Source organism: Neofelis nebulosa, chromosome 15 (genome assembly GCF_028018385.1).
Source record: "Neofelis nebulosa isolate mNeoNeb1 chromosome 15, mNeoNeb1.pri, whole genome shotgun sequence".
NCBI classification, from domain to species: domain Eukaryota; kingdom Metazoa; phylum Chordata; class Mammalia; order Carnivora; family Felidae; genus Neofelis; species Neofelis nebulosa.
Genome location: NC_080796.1, coordinates 40,043,977 through 40,055,654, shown reverse-complemented (window position 1 = coordinate 40,055,654; position 11,678 = coordinate 40,043,977). Strand labels below are relative to the sequence as shown.

The 11,678-nt window shown below is 48.1% G+C and overlaps 1 long non-coding RNA gene across 1 annotated transcript; it reads left to right on the top strand.

Moving 5' to 3' along the window:
* Window positions 1-200: 200 nt before the first annotated feature.
* Window positions 201-3,515, top strand: LOC131496005 (uncharacterized). The gene is made up of 2 exons (XR_009254261.1): window positions 201-469; window positions 1,386-3,515. It is a non-coding gene; the product is annotated as an uncharacterized LOC131496005 (long non-coding RNA).
* Window positions 3,516-11,678: the final 8,163 nt, after the last annotated feature.

The following is an 11,678-nucleotide window of genomic DNA, read 5'->3' as shown; positions in this document are numbered from 1 at the left end:
TTTTCTGGTGTTTACAGAACAATAAGAAAGCAAGGTTAGCGTGCAGAAGGGCCTGGCCAGCAATGCCCCCCCCCCCGGGGGGGCGGGGGGCGGGTTCTGAGGGGCGGAGCCAGTTGTCCAAGCCCTCCCTCCATTGGTCGGGCCTAGCAGGTAACCCGAAGCGGCGCCAAGAGGTGCATAAATAAAGAGTGAACCTAGTACCACCTCCTTGGAAGGGGCTGAGTCCTTCTTCACCTTTGCCTTGGAAAAACCAGTTTCTCTCTCCTCTATTGTCTGTTACCTGCTTCTCAAAGTTCAACTGAGCCCCTCCGTAGTCCCAACCCTCTCTTCCAGCCACCTGGGCTCCCTCTGCTCCGGCTCCACTTTTCTCTGCTTCCATATGTTCTTTTTTCTTAAAGGGAGAAGGACTCTTCGGGACTGGCCCTCCCGCCTCCCTCAGGAACAGGCCTGCGGGACTGGACGCGACACAGTAAGTGTTTCCTCCTTCTTAGTCCCTGTCCTCCAACCTTAGGAGTGAAAGAGCTTTCCGGGTCTCGGAACTCCTGTTCTTCCTCTCATACACATGGGTCCTTAGCCATCTCTTTGTTCCGAATCATCTTATGAGAAATCTATTATTTTGCATCAAGCTCAAAGTAGGCCCTGATAGCTGAAGGTACAGACGTTCACACTGACAGGTGAGTCTGAAATCTGTGATTTGGGGTGCTTTGGAAAACCAGAGCTGAATGCCTGTACCTGGAAGATCATTGGACAGTAAGAGTAGAGCACGGGCTGTGGAAAAAAGCCAAACTCACTGGAAGTTGATTATCAACGTCTTCCCAAGCTAAAATTGGGGGACTTGCTTCGATGTAGCCAAATCCCCAGCCAGTTCTATGTTTGGGCGATGATTGCCAGTGATCTCAGGCAATCAATGTCATCGATAATGGGAATTGGGGTGGTAAGGTGGGTGCTAAGCAGTTAAGCCCCAAGATACAGTTCTGTCTGATTTTGAGATTTATCCAACTAGAGGAATGGGGGAGAGGGGGCTGGCTTTTCAGGGCTGGGCTGGAAGGTATAACGGCTATAAAAAGAAATTCAGGACCTGGTTCCGTTGGTTCTCATGTCCAAGTTGGTTTCATTAGGAAGCCAGCTGGGGCACAGTCCTAAGGGCCACTGAGGAGCAGGTGAGCAGTCACTGGATGAACTTACTCAAGCCGAACACATGCATGATTTGCTTCTCTGACCCAGCCCCTCTCTGCGGGTGGCCAAGCAGAAAGCACAGGGGCTTTGTCAAGGTGACAAAGGCATGGTGGGCAGAGAATCCTGAACTCTGGGTGTGGGCTCCAGAGTGGGGTCAAGCTCCTGATACAGGTTCTGGCTCATCTTTTCTTGTCTCTGCCTCGTCGCAGGTCTGTAGGGCAAGGGTGGATGATAAGAGAAGGGCCTACCTTTTCTGGACTGTCTAATGTCAACGCCACCTCCCATGTGCATGGCCTTTCGTGGTTAAAGTGCTTTTACAGACACTGTCGTCTCCGGAGTATGTACCCTAGAGGCTCAAAACCCCCCACGAGGGTGAGACTGTGCACATTCCAACAGAGGACTTGAAGAATCTGGTGGACCATACACATTGGGAGGGTAAGAGTGGTATGATGAGGGTCTGAAGGGAGACAAATGGACCCCTTTGCTTTCCGAGTTGGACTGAAATCCAAAGAGAAAGCTGAGAACCCTCCCATCCCGCTGCCTTCTGCCATCATTTATTAGAGTCAGCCAGGCTGGTCTCTTTCTTCCCTTGACTGTGAAATGGGCCACGGGCAGTGCGGGAGGATTACAAAGTCTAGCTAATTCACAAGCAGGGCACGTTTCTCTCTCACGACCGAGAATTGTGAGTATTTGTGAAGAAGGCTGAGTGGGAGAGAATGGGCCAGGCTTCTTCTTGTCGGCACCCAGACCCCTGCCCCCAGCATCCCCTGTATTCACCCTGACCAAGGAAAGCCAGGCCCTTCCTCAGCGACAGAAGGAACACCCAAGCCCTTGTTTAAGAAGAGCCTTTTTTTAGAGGCCCTACACCCAGGGGGCTGGATCTTGGGGGAGGAGCCACATTTTAAGCTAGTGTCTCCCTATATCGGGTCGGAACAAGCCCCAGGAAGAAAGTATTCCAAACAACAGGGTGGATCTGCCCAAACTCACCCAGTCTGCATGTTGGTGCTGAGAACAGCCTTTTATGGGGCTTGCGCTGAGCCACAGGCATGCCTGAACACCACAAGGAAGAGGCTGGAACAGCAACTAAACAGCAATTGTTGGATGGGCATTGCTTTTAAGAGGACGGAAAGCCTCAGATAGGCTCCAGCCTCCTTGTTTGGTTCAGCCCCTGAAAGCCGGGGCTACCTCCTCTCTCCCCACATCCCCCATCACCATGCCCAAAGATTTTATGCTTGTTTCCAAGCAGATCTGGCAAAGGATGAAGGGTCGCTGGAAAGTAGACATCCTAGATATGTGGGTAGGGGTGAGACCAAAGAGTCTCACCCTCTTCTGCCCACCCCTGCCCTCAGGAGTGGGCCTGGCTCCAACCCCGGCATTCTGGTGTTTCCACAGCCCCCCACCCACATCCTCCTGGTTTCACACTGGCAAACGGGCCCACAAAGTACTGTTCCTGCTCTTTAGTGCATTCTGGAAAGGAGTGCCCTTCCCCTGCATTCCATCACCTTGGGAAGCACGCTCATTATAGATGGATTTTCCCTAGCAGTTTCAGAGCCCCTGCCTCCCCCAGCCAGGACCGACCACATTGAGCTCAGTCATGGCACATGCAGGGGGCCCCAGACAAAGGGAGCAGACAACCAGCAGCCCAACTAGGGATCTACAGAGAAGGTTCTCCAGGGACTTGTCTGGGATGACTGCTTTGAGGGCAAGAGGCAGCAAGAGCCCCCCAGCCCAGCAGCCCCAGCCCTATGGCTCAGCACTGTCTGCCTGGGCTGCAGGCAGGCACGGGAGTGTCTCGGTGAGCTGGCTCCTGCGGCCACCCAGCTGCACAGGACCCTGGGGAGGGCTGTGAGTACACACACAGGTCCTCCACGGCTCCCAAGACCCTGTGTCAAAGATCCCTTGGGCCTTTAGCCAAGGCAATAACCCTACACGCAGAGGCCAGGGTGGCCACGCGGCCCACCCTCTGGGAAAAAGAGCCCCAGACATTCCATGTGTTTCTCTTGTCCTTCATTCCACCGGAGTCTGTCTCGTACCCAACCAGATTTCAGTGGAGTGAAGTTCAGGAGGCATGGAGCAGACACCGCGGCAGCAGCGGCCGCAGCAGCAGAGAGGAGCTCCGACTTAGGCAAAGAAAGGCCCAGGGAGGGATGTGAGCGGTGCAGGAGACATCTGGAGCACATCTCCTCCTGCAGAAGGGGGTGGGGTGGGGGGCGCGATGGGCAGATTGCAAAAAACACCACAGATGGGAGCCGCTTATTCCTCCTTGTCTAAAATTGATGCTTTGGAAATGTGTGTTTTCTGTAACTTACAAAGATTAAAAGTTGCCTGCCTGCTGGAAAGCCTGCCTCTGTGATTCATGCTGTGGGGTGCCGACTCCCCCGGCCTTCTAAGTCACCTCCTCTTTGGGCTAGAATGGAGACAGGAGCTTGAACAATGGCCACAGGCCCCTCTCTCCGGGGTGCTCCAGGCTGGTGGCCTGAACTCTGTTTGCAAGCTGCTAGGAGCCCTGGTACCCTCAGCCTCCCCACGGTGCCAGCAGGACCTGCAGAACGGGGTAAAAAACTCGATTAAGATTTGTTTAAACCCATTTATATTGTAATAAAATAAATGTAAATAAGATTTAAGTGAAGGCAGACTGCAGATATTTCAGATGCTATACAAGATATATCTCATATAGTATGGGCGTAAATTCCGCTAAGGTTAATACACTTAAACATATTTGACACATAAAAATGTCAGGTCCACCATTAATCATTTACCAATTGTAATTGCCTTTATATGGGTCTCTTCTCCCTAAGACATATGCTTAAAACACCAGGCTTGGTAGAAATCTGGGAGGGAAGAAAACAAATAATACTTCTCAGCTGTCAGGGTCTATGATTTGCTTTGATAGATTTAGCGCTGATTTCATTGGCTTTACAAGCCTGTGTGATTTTTTTTTTTACTTTACATCTCTCCTTTAGGGAAGGAGAAGGTTGTGGGGAGGAGGGAGAGACCCTAAGTCCAAAGAGAGTCCCACCCAGGTACGGAGGAGATGGCCAGGCCTTTATGTTAATTGCCCCTTCCTCGGGTAAACGGGGTCTCCTTCAGGGAGCCAGTCTAGCTAAACAGGCAAACTCTGAACAAAGCCTTGCTCTGACAAGTCTTCAGAAAAACCGGTTTTCACCTCCAGAATGCGCCCCAGGCAACAAAACCCATAGATACCCTGGCCGAGTGGTGCTTTGTCTTAGGAACCACTAGAAAGAAGATTCCAGCTTTGCAGACTACCTGTCACTTGGGTCCCCGAGCTCCCTCCCCCAACCAGTGACCTCAGAGGGGAAAGGCCTCTTCACCCCCCTCCATGGCCTCCCTGGGACTCTGCCCCTGAGGACTAAAGGGTTCCCTGACTGATGGCCGGAGCCCAAAGGAGTAAGCATTTCAACAAACTGTCTTCCTGCTTCAAGTCCAAATGGATTCAGAACTTTGTTCTTGTCACCATCACCTCCCCGCTCGGAGCCCATGGGCAACAGAAGAATGAGGAGGCCAAGCCATGGGCATTTTAAAAAAAGATGTTTACCCATAAAAATTCTGCAGCGAATGGGGTTGAGGGTGGGGTAGCAGAACACTCAGGCTAATTAACCAGCAAATACCTTGCACTCAAGGTTCTGAAAGAACAAAAGGGGCGCAAAGCAGAAGCGATGTGGCGTTTCCCTTTGCAGCTTGGTTTGAGCCCTATGACCTGGATTCTTTTTAAAGCAAGAGGGGTTGTGAGCGTGCATGCATGCATGTATGGGTGTGTGTGCGTGTGTGTGTGTGTGTGTGTGTGTGTGTGTGAGAGAGAGAGAGAGAGAGAGAGAGAGAAACCAACCTTCAACTGGCCCACGTGGGGGCTAGAATTCAAACTGGTGGCCAGAGGCCCTCCTGTCAAACACCAGCCAGGGCATAATGCCTGCACGACAAAGGACAGATGCCTTGCTGGATCCCCACCCCCCAAATCCCACTCAAATGCAGCCTTCACAGCACAGGCACAGGGCCCTGTATTTCTAACACCAAGGTCTACACTGTCCACCTCCCCTTGCCAGCACAGCAGAGACTGTTTATTCTCTACTGCAAAGGGAGAAAACCCTGAGCCTGGCCGGGAGCAGCTTGCCAGGGAAGCCAGTGTGTGCCTTGGGCTGGAGCAAACGGCCCCATCCATCTTCCCTGTCCAGCCCCCACTATTTTATGTCTCATATCTCCATTGCAAGGCATGGCTCGCCAAAACACAACACCGAGAAAATGATTTCATCAAAATTCCCTTGCAACAACAACAACAAAAAAACAATATTGCCCTGCTTTCTTTATTCATGATCTTTTATTGAAGCGAAAGGCAAATATCATTGAGCCAAACCTGAATAGACAAATATATACAACCACTGGTAATTTAATATTTTGTGCTAATGGTATACGCTGTAGATACAACCCGAGAAGAGTAAATTACAATCCTATCAATAATACATCGCATCTGGGCTCCAGTTTCCCAGTTCACTAGAAAATGTGTATTGGCAAAAGGCTCTCCGAATATTAAAAGCCATGCATATAATGAAGCAGTGGATACAGAAGCTAGACACTCCCGGAGGACCGTCTTCTGGTCTTTGTTGTCAAGGTCCTTTATGGAGGAAATATCCCACATTGAAGCTCCTAAAGCCGGTGCTAAATGAAGATATCCTGCCCACATTCTTAGCAGATCTCTGGGTGAGGTTTCAGTCACAGAATAACCTATAATCAGGACACCCCTTTGCCAGTCTACTCAGAGCATTTGCATCCATTCGGAGGCCTCCGGTCCCTGGCAAATGTCGAGGGTGTGCTGGGGTGCTCTACCCTGATGGATAAAAGACTGCGGAAGAGTCCCCATGCAGACAGCAATGTTGGAGAGAGAAACCCACGTGGCTTCAGAGCTCCCTCTCCTCCTGATCTTGACCCCAGCTTCGCCAATTGTGTGTGGTCCTCCAAAAGAAAGGAAGAAGGGAGGGAAAACAGATGACAGGCAGGAGCCAACCACCTGCAGAGGATAAGGGATTTATTCTGGAATGCAAAATGCCGCCAAGTTCTTAAAACTCAGTGGATCCAAATTCCCTTACATCTCCCACCAGAGGAAGCTAGTGGTGATCTTATCTGAGAGTGAGGAGGGAAGTATTTACATCACGGCAATATTAATGTCGCAGACGAATTAGGTTACTGTTTGCGAGAGGGCTAGATAGTGCCACAGCCACATGCTGGTGTCTGTCTTTGGCCTCCCCTGATTAAGGAAGTAATGAGGAATCATATGGCCCAGCAGGGTCAGTACCTTCCTTATGTCTTTTTTGATCAGACCCTAGAAGGGATCAGAGCCCAGGAGGGATAGGAGACTGTCGGGAGCTTTCGGGCAAAAGGAAGGGGATGCAGACCGCGGCCCCAACCTCAAGCTCAGAGATGAAAAGGCCTGGCCCAGACACGAGTTCATTAGTGGAAATAAAATCTTCCTAAATTATAAGGAACTGACCAAGCTTTCTGGAGAGAGGTACCTATGCATCAAAGAAAAACAATGAGAAAATTTCCCTTTGTCTGGAGGCAAGAAGAAGCATCTGAAAGTCGTGTCACAGTCCCCCACCCTCCTCCCGCCACCTGTCTCCCTCCGCCCACTTTCAATCCCTTTTTCCTCTTTGGAGGGGTGAGGAAGGCCAGGTTTCCTTGCTGCAGTCAGATAGCAGGGCTGGGTGGGACACCTAGCGGGCAGCAGGGGAATTACACCCGTATCCAATGTCCAGCGTCGCTGCCCAGGTCTGAGGTCATGAGAACAAGGCAAGCAGCTCCCCAGGGCATGTGGTATCGAAGTGGGCTTTAAATATGGTAGCAGTTGGATAGATACTGACCGACCTACATTTCGGTCACGTTCCACTACATTTGGGAAGAATTGGTGGCTGGGAATAAATATGAACAAGTAGAATCCATAGATAAACAAATACACACTATGATTTGCCATACAAGTCCCTCATTATTTAAACTTTACTTAAAGCCATATTGAAAGCAGACACCAGCCCAGACCAAGCTGAACGGCGGGGAGAAGTACCCCCGAAGATAACTCTCGCCAAAGGTAACCTAACAGCGACTGCACAAGGCTCATAGTGATTCCTTATTTGCCCCCAAGTACATCGCCAGCGGCGGGCCGCACTTTCCGAGTCAGTGTGTGAAGCGTTTAAGAGGGGTCAGATTAGATCTGCTGCCACTTTGATCTGGCTAGGGGACTTTGGGCCAGCCATTTAACCCCTCTAAGACCCAATTTCCTTATCTGTAAAGTGAAAATAGCGGTCATAATGGCAAGTTACTTACTAAGGGCCAGACTCTGCGTGCTTTGTGTATATTAAATCACTGAATGCTCCCAATCACCATGTAAGGTATGATTGATATTCCACCTTTATGGATAATAAAACCAAAACAGGGAGAGTCTAAAGGACTTGCCTAAGGTCACTTGGTTTGTGAGGAGCAGAGATGAGATCCAAACCTGGGCTCCCTAGCTGTGGAGTTCACACATGAGACTGTCACTCTATCCTCTCTCTTAATGTCAGTGTGAGGGTTAGACAAAATAGCACGTGCAAAGGGCTTAGCGAGTGCCTAGTAGAATCTAAGGACTCAAAAATATTATTTATTATTGCAAACTCAGTATCCAGAAAAGTTTCTTTTAGAAGCTTGTGTAATGCCCACCGACCAGGAATAAATAGTACATGCACATCTTTGTCTTCCAACAACTCAGCATTGAAATTATTTGGGCAATCTAATATGTGTTCACTCTTATATGGATCCTGAGAAACTTAACAGAAACCCATGGGGGAGGGGAAAGAAAAAAAAAAAAAATGAGGTTAGAGTGGGAGAGAGCCAAAGCATGGGAGACTCTTAAAAACTGAGCAAACTGAGGGTTGATGGGGGGTGGGAGGGAGGGTAGGGTAGGTGATGGGCATTGAAGAGGGCATCTTTTGGGATGAGCACTGGGTGTTGTATGGAAACCAATCTGACAATAAATTTCATATATTAAAAAAAAAGAAATTATTGGGCAATCTAGTCACAACTATGATCAAACTTAGCTTCTAGAATAATTATCTCTTTCTATCACCTTTATTATAGCTGATTTTCACCTTTTAGCTTCGCATTCAGTATATGTATCATACTGTGGCATTTCCTTTCCTTTCCTTTCCTTTCCTTTCCCTTCCTTTCCTTTCCTTTCCTTTTTGATACAGGCGTGGCATAAATCAGAAATAAATAATCATTTTTCCAGAATAAATGCCATTTCAAATTTTTACTGCATTTTCCCAGGGGCACGTGGAAACCCCTCGTGAAAAAAGAAACTGAAGAAAAGCTAATAAAGAAAAAAAGTTTTGAGCTCCCAAGAAAGTGGAACAGTCAAAAGCAATAAGTCAAAAATAGCAAACAGTTGCTCAGTGAGGAGGTGAGCTCAGCATCCTGAAGCCCACATTTGAGGTTTTGAGGGGCAGGATCGTACCGAAGCGATGCCTTACAGGTCCCATTACAGATATTTCCAAAGTTGGGGCCACTGTGACACCACGCATGCAGTCCGCAGGCTGGAGCTCCTTCTCTAAGGGTTTTCAGAGGTGAGAATGGGGACAGGAATGTCACTCAGACCACCCCAGGCACTGGGCTTTCAGATCACCACTCCCTCTTAGAGAGTCAAGCTGACTGAAGGAAGTAGGAGGCTTGTGGCTGGAGACTGCTCACCTAGTAGTTGCCTGCACCAAGGAAGGCCTTAGCGGAAGCTGGTCAGGTCAAAGAGCAGGCCGAAGGAGAGACCAAAATGTTTACAGAATCAGTTCCTTTTGCCTGGTTGCCCTGTGACCATCTGCCTTCTCCGAAGAAAGAGAGGCCGGAACAAAGCGAGTGTCCTTTTGTATAATATAACCGTATCAATTACATTTCATTACTACACCATTATGGCACATTGTGCTATAATCCAACTGTTAATGGCCTCACCTCAAAAGCCCACATCACTCCCCTTTGCCCTCCTGAAAGCTTAGCTTTTGGCTAAATCACTTCATCTACCATAATTATGTCCAGACTCCCTTTCTCGGGTAAGCCCGTGCCAGTAACAGCAGCAATTTCCTTTGCCCCTCCAAAGGGGCCCTGTGAAACATTTCTTTCCACTTGGAGGTGAATGTTGAAACGTTTCTATAGATTAATAAACCCGCAGTGCTTCCTTAATGTGCATACAAGTCACCTGAGAATCTGGTACAAACAACTCAGCAGATGTAGGATGGAGCCTAAGAGTCTACATTTTTAACAAGATCCCAGGCGATGTCACCGTAGTGCTAGGACCACCCTTGGGACAGCAAAGAACTGCAGGGTCCAAGATTCTCAGCCCAGTTTCCTCACCCCACTCCTCTCTTCTCCACAGAAGGCCGGGATCCACATCTCAGCTTGGCTTTGCTCGTTTTCCTCTGGTTTTTTGAGCCATTGGTGTCTGAGCCATTCTGGGGAGACAGAAGAGGCCCAGGGGGCCTATTATGGCAGCCCAAGGCTCTGACACGTGATGAAGAAGTTAGAGTCTTTTCTGGCCGTGAAAATGGCCCAGGTGATTTGTACTCATGAACCCATAGCAGTTTAGAATAGTAATAGTGCCCCCGATGCCTAATATATGAGGTAGCTTATTTAGAAATGAAATCTCTGTGACCCAGGAATAAGATGAGACAACTTTACGTATCTTGGCCAGTGACCACTGATCTGGGACAAGCAATCATGAGGATACTTTAGCTGCCAGACAACCCGTAGCTAAACTTAGCAATTTTCAAGATGGAGGAAGAGAGAAGTCAGGCAATTTACTAAATATCAAGATTCTCAGCCAGACCTTGAACTGGCCTATTTCTTCTGCCTGTTAATGTAGGGGTATTTTCAACAAGCTATTCTATCGCCGTGCTAGGAAATTTCTGCTTTCTTGCTGACTTACCTAAGTGTGACTTCTCAATGCCCTAAAACTCCATGTCTCAATTCATTTTTTTTGTCAAACGGGGACTGTGCGGCTGATAAAATTCAAAAATTAAATATTCAATATGAACGTGTATTTATAGAAGTACACTCCTAAAGTTCAGTGACTTTTTCAGTGTTTACTAGAGAAATGAATGCCACAGATAAATGGCTGTTCTGCAGTAACATATTGGCTCATGAGGTCAGTGGCCGGAAAAAACTCAAGCCAAAGGACAGATTTGAGTGCAAATCTAGTCCCTGCTCTTCGGTAAAACAGTGAGCCTATGTGCTCTTCAGTTCACCAAAAGTTACGAAGCAAATCATGGTCTCCACCCCTCAAGATCATTATAGGTACAAAAAGTGCTTGGTGAATGATAAATAGAAAAATGAGCATTTTTATGCATCTCTATGATACTAGGACATAGAAAAGATAAAAGACAGCGAGACCAGAAGGGCTGAGGCAAGACAGAGGGTTCATAGCCCTGAGATTATAAGACACAAAAGGACCAGAAGCATCAACAAACTAGGGGTCTAAAACCAAATGGGTGGGGGCACCTTGGCGGCTCAGTCACGGTCATGAGATGGAGATCCTTGCATTGGGCATGGAGCCTGCTTAAGATTCTGTCTCCCCCTCTTTATCTGCCCCTCTCCCACTCACTTGTGTGTGTTCTCATGCTCTCTCTCTCTCTCTCAAAATGGAAAACCTATCTATCTATCTATCTATCTATCTATCTATCTAACCAAACAGGCCAGTAGGTATCTGCACATTCAGAATCAAAGGACAAAATAAGCAAATCATCCATGGATCCAAATGGATGTTGGAGGTATAGGTTGGCTGAGGGCAGACCCATTGGGACCAAAAATCAGAATAAAGTCATGGTTTCGGCCATCAAACGCACACGGTGTAGGGATTCAGGAAGATGCATTTCCTGAAGTCAGGATGAGGAAATGAGTCAGAAAGCCAGGCATGTTGGTGGACAAGAAGGGCACCTGCTACAAGAAACAAGCAACAAGAGGCTGGGACTTGACCTTGCTAGAGGCAAGTGTGTGGCCCGGTCAAGACTTCCTCAGTTCTTCCAATCAGGGCATGGACAGCTCAGAGCCTGCAGATACAGGTAGGGAGTCACGGCATCTGGCTGGGTTGTAAAAGGAATAACAGAGCAGAAACTGACAACAGATTCTGACACAGCGCCATTAACATATTCTTGACCCACATTCATTTTGTCAGAAGATGCTTTTCAAAATTGAGTCTTTATTGAGAAGACATGCACCTAACTCTGATTTGAACAGGAGACAGAGCTGCATGCAAAATAAGAGGTTAGAGAGTGCCTATTTTACACCATGATTCTATATCCAGAAGCAAAGCACCCTGTTTTGCATTCATATTCTGTGTTCCAGATAAACTGTCAGGTCCTTCTGCCAGATTTTTATGGATAATTAGAAGGTTGCAAGAAGCAGATGTTATGAAACTATCTGTGACTAGTTCTTAATGGTGGATGACAAGAACCCAGCACCATTTCTTAATTACAAGAGACACA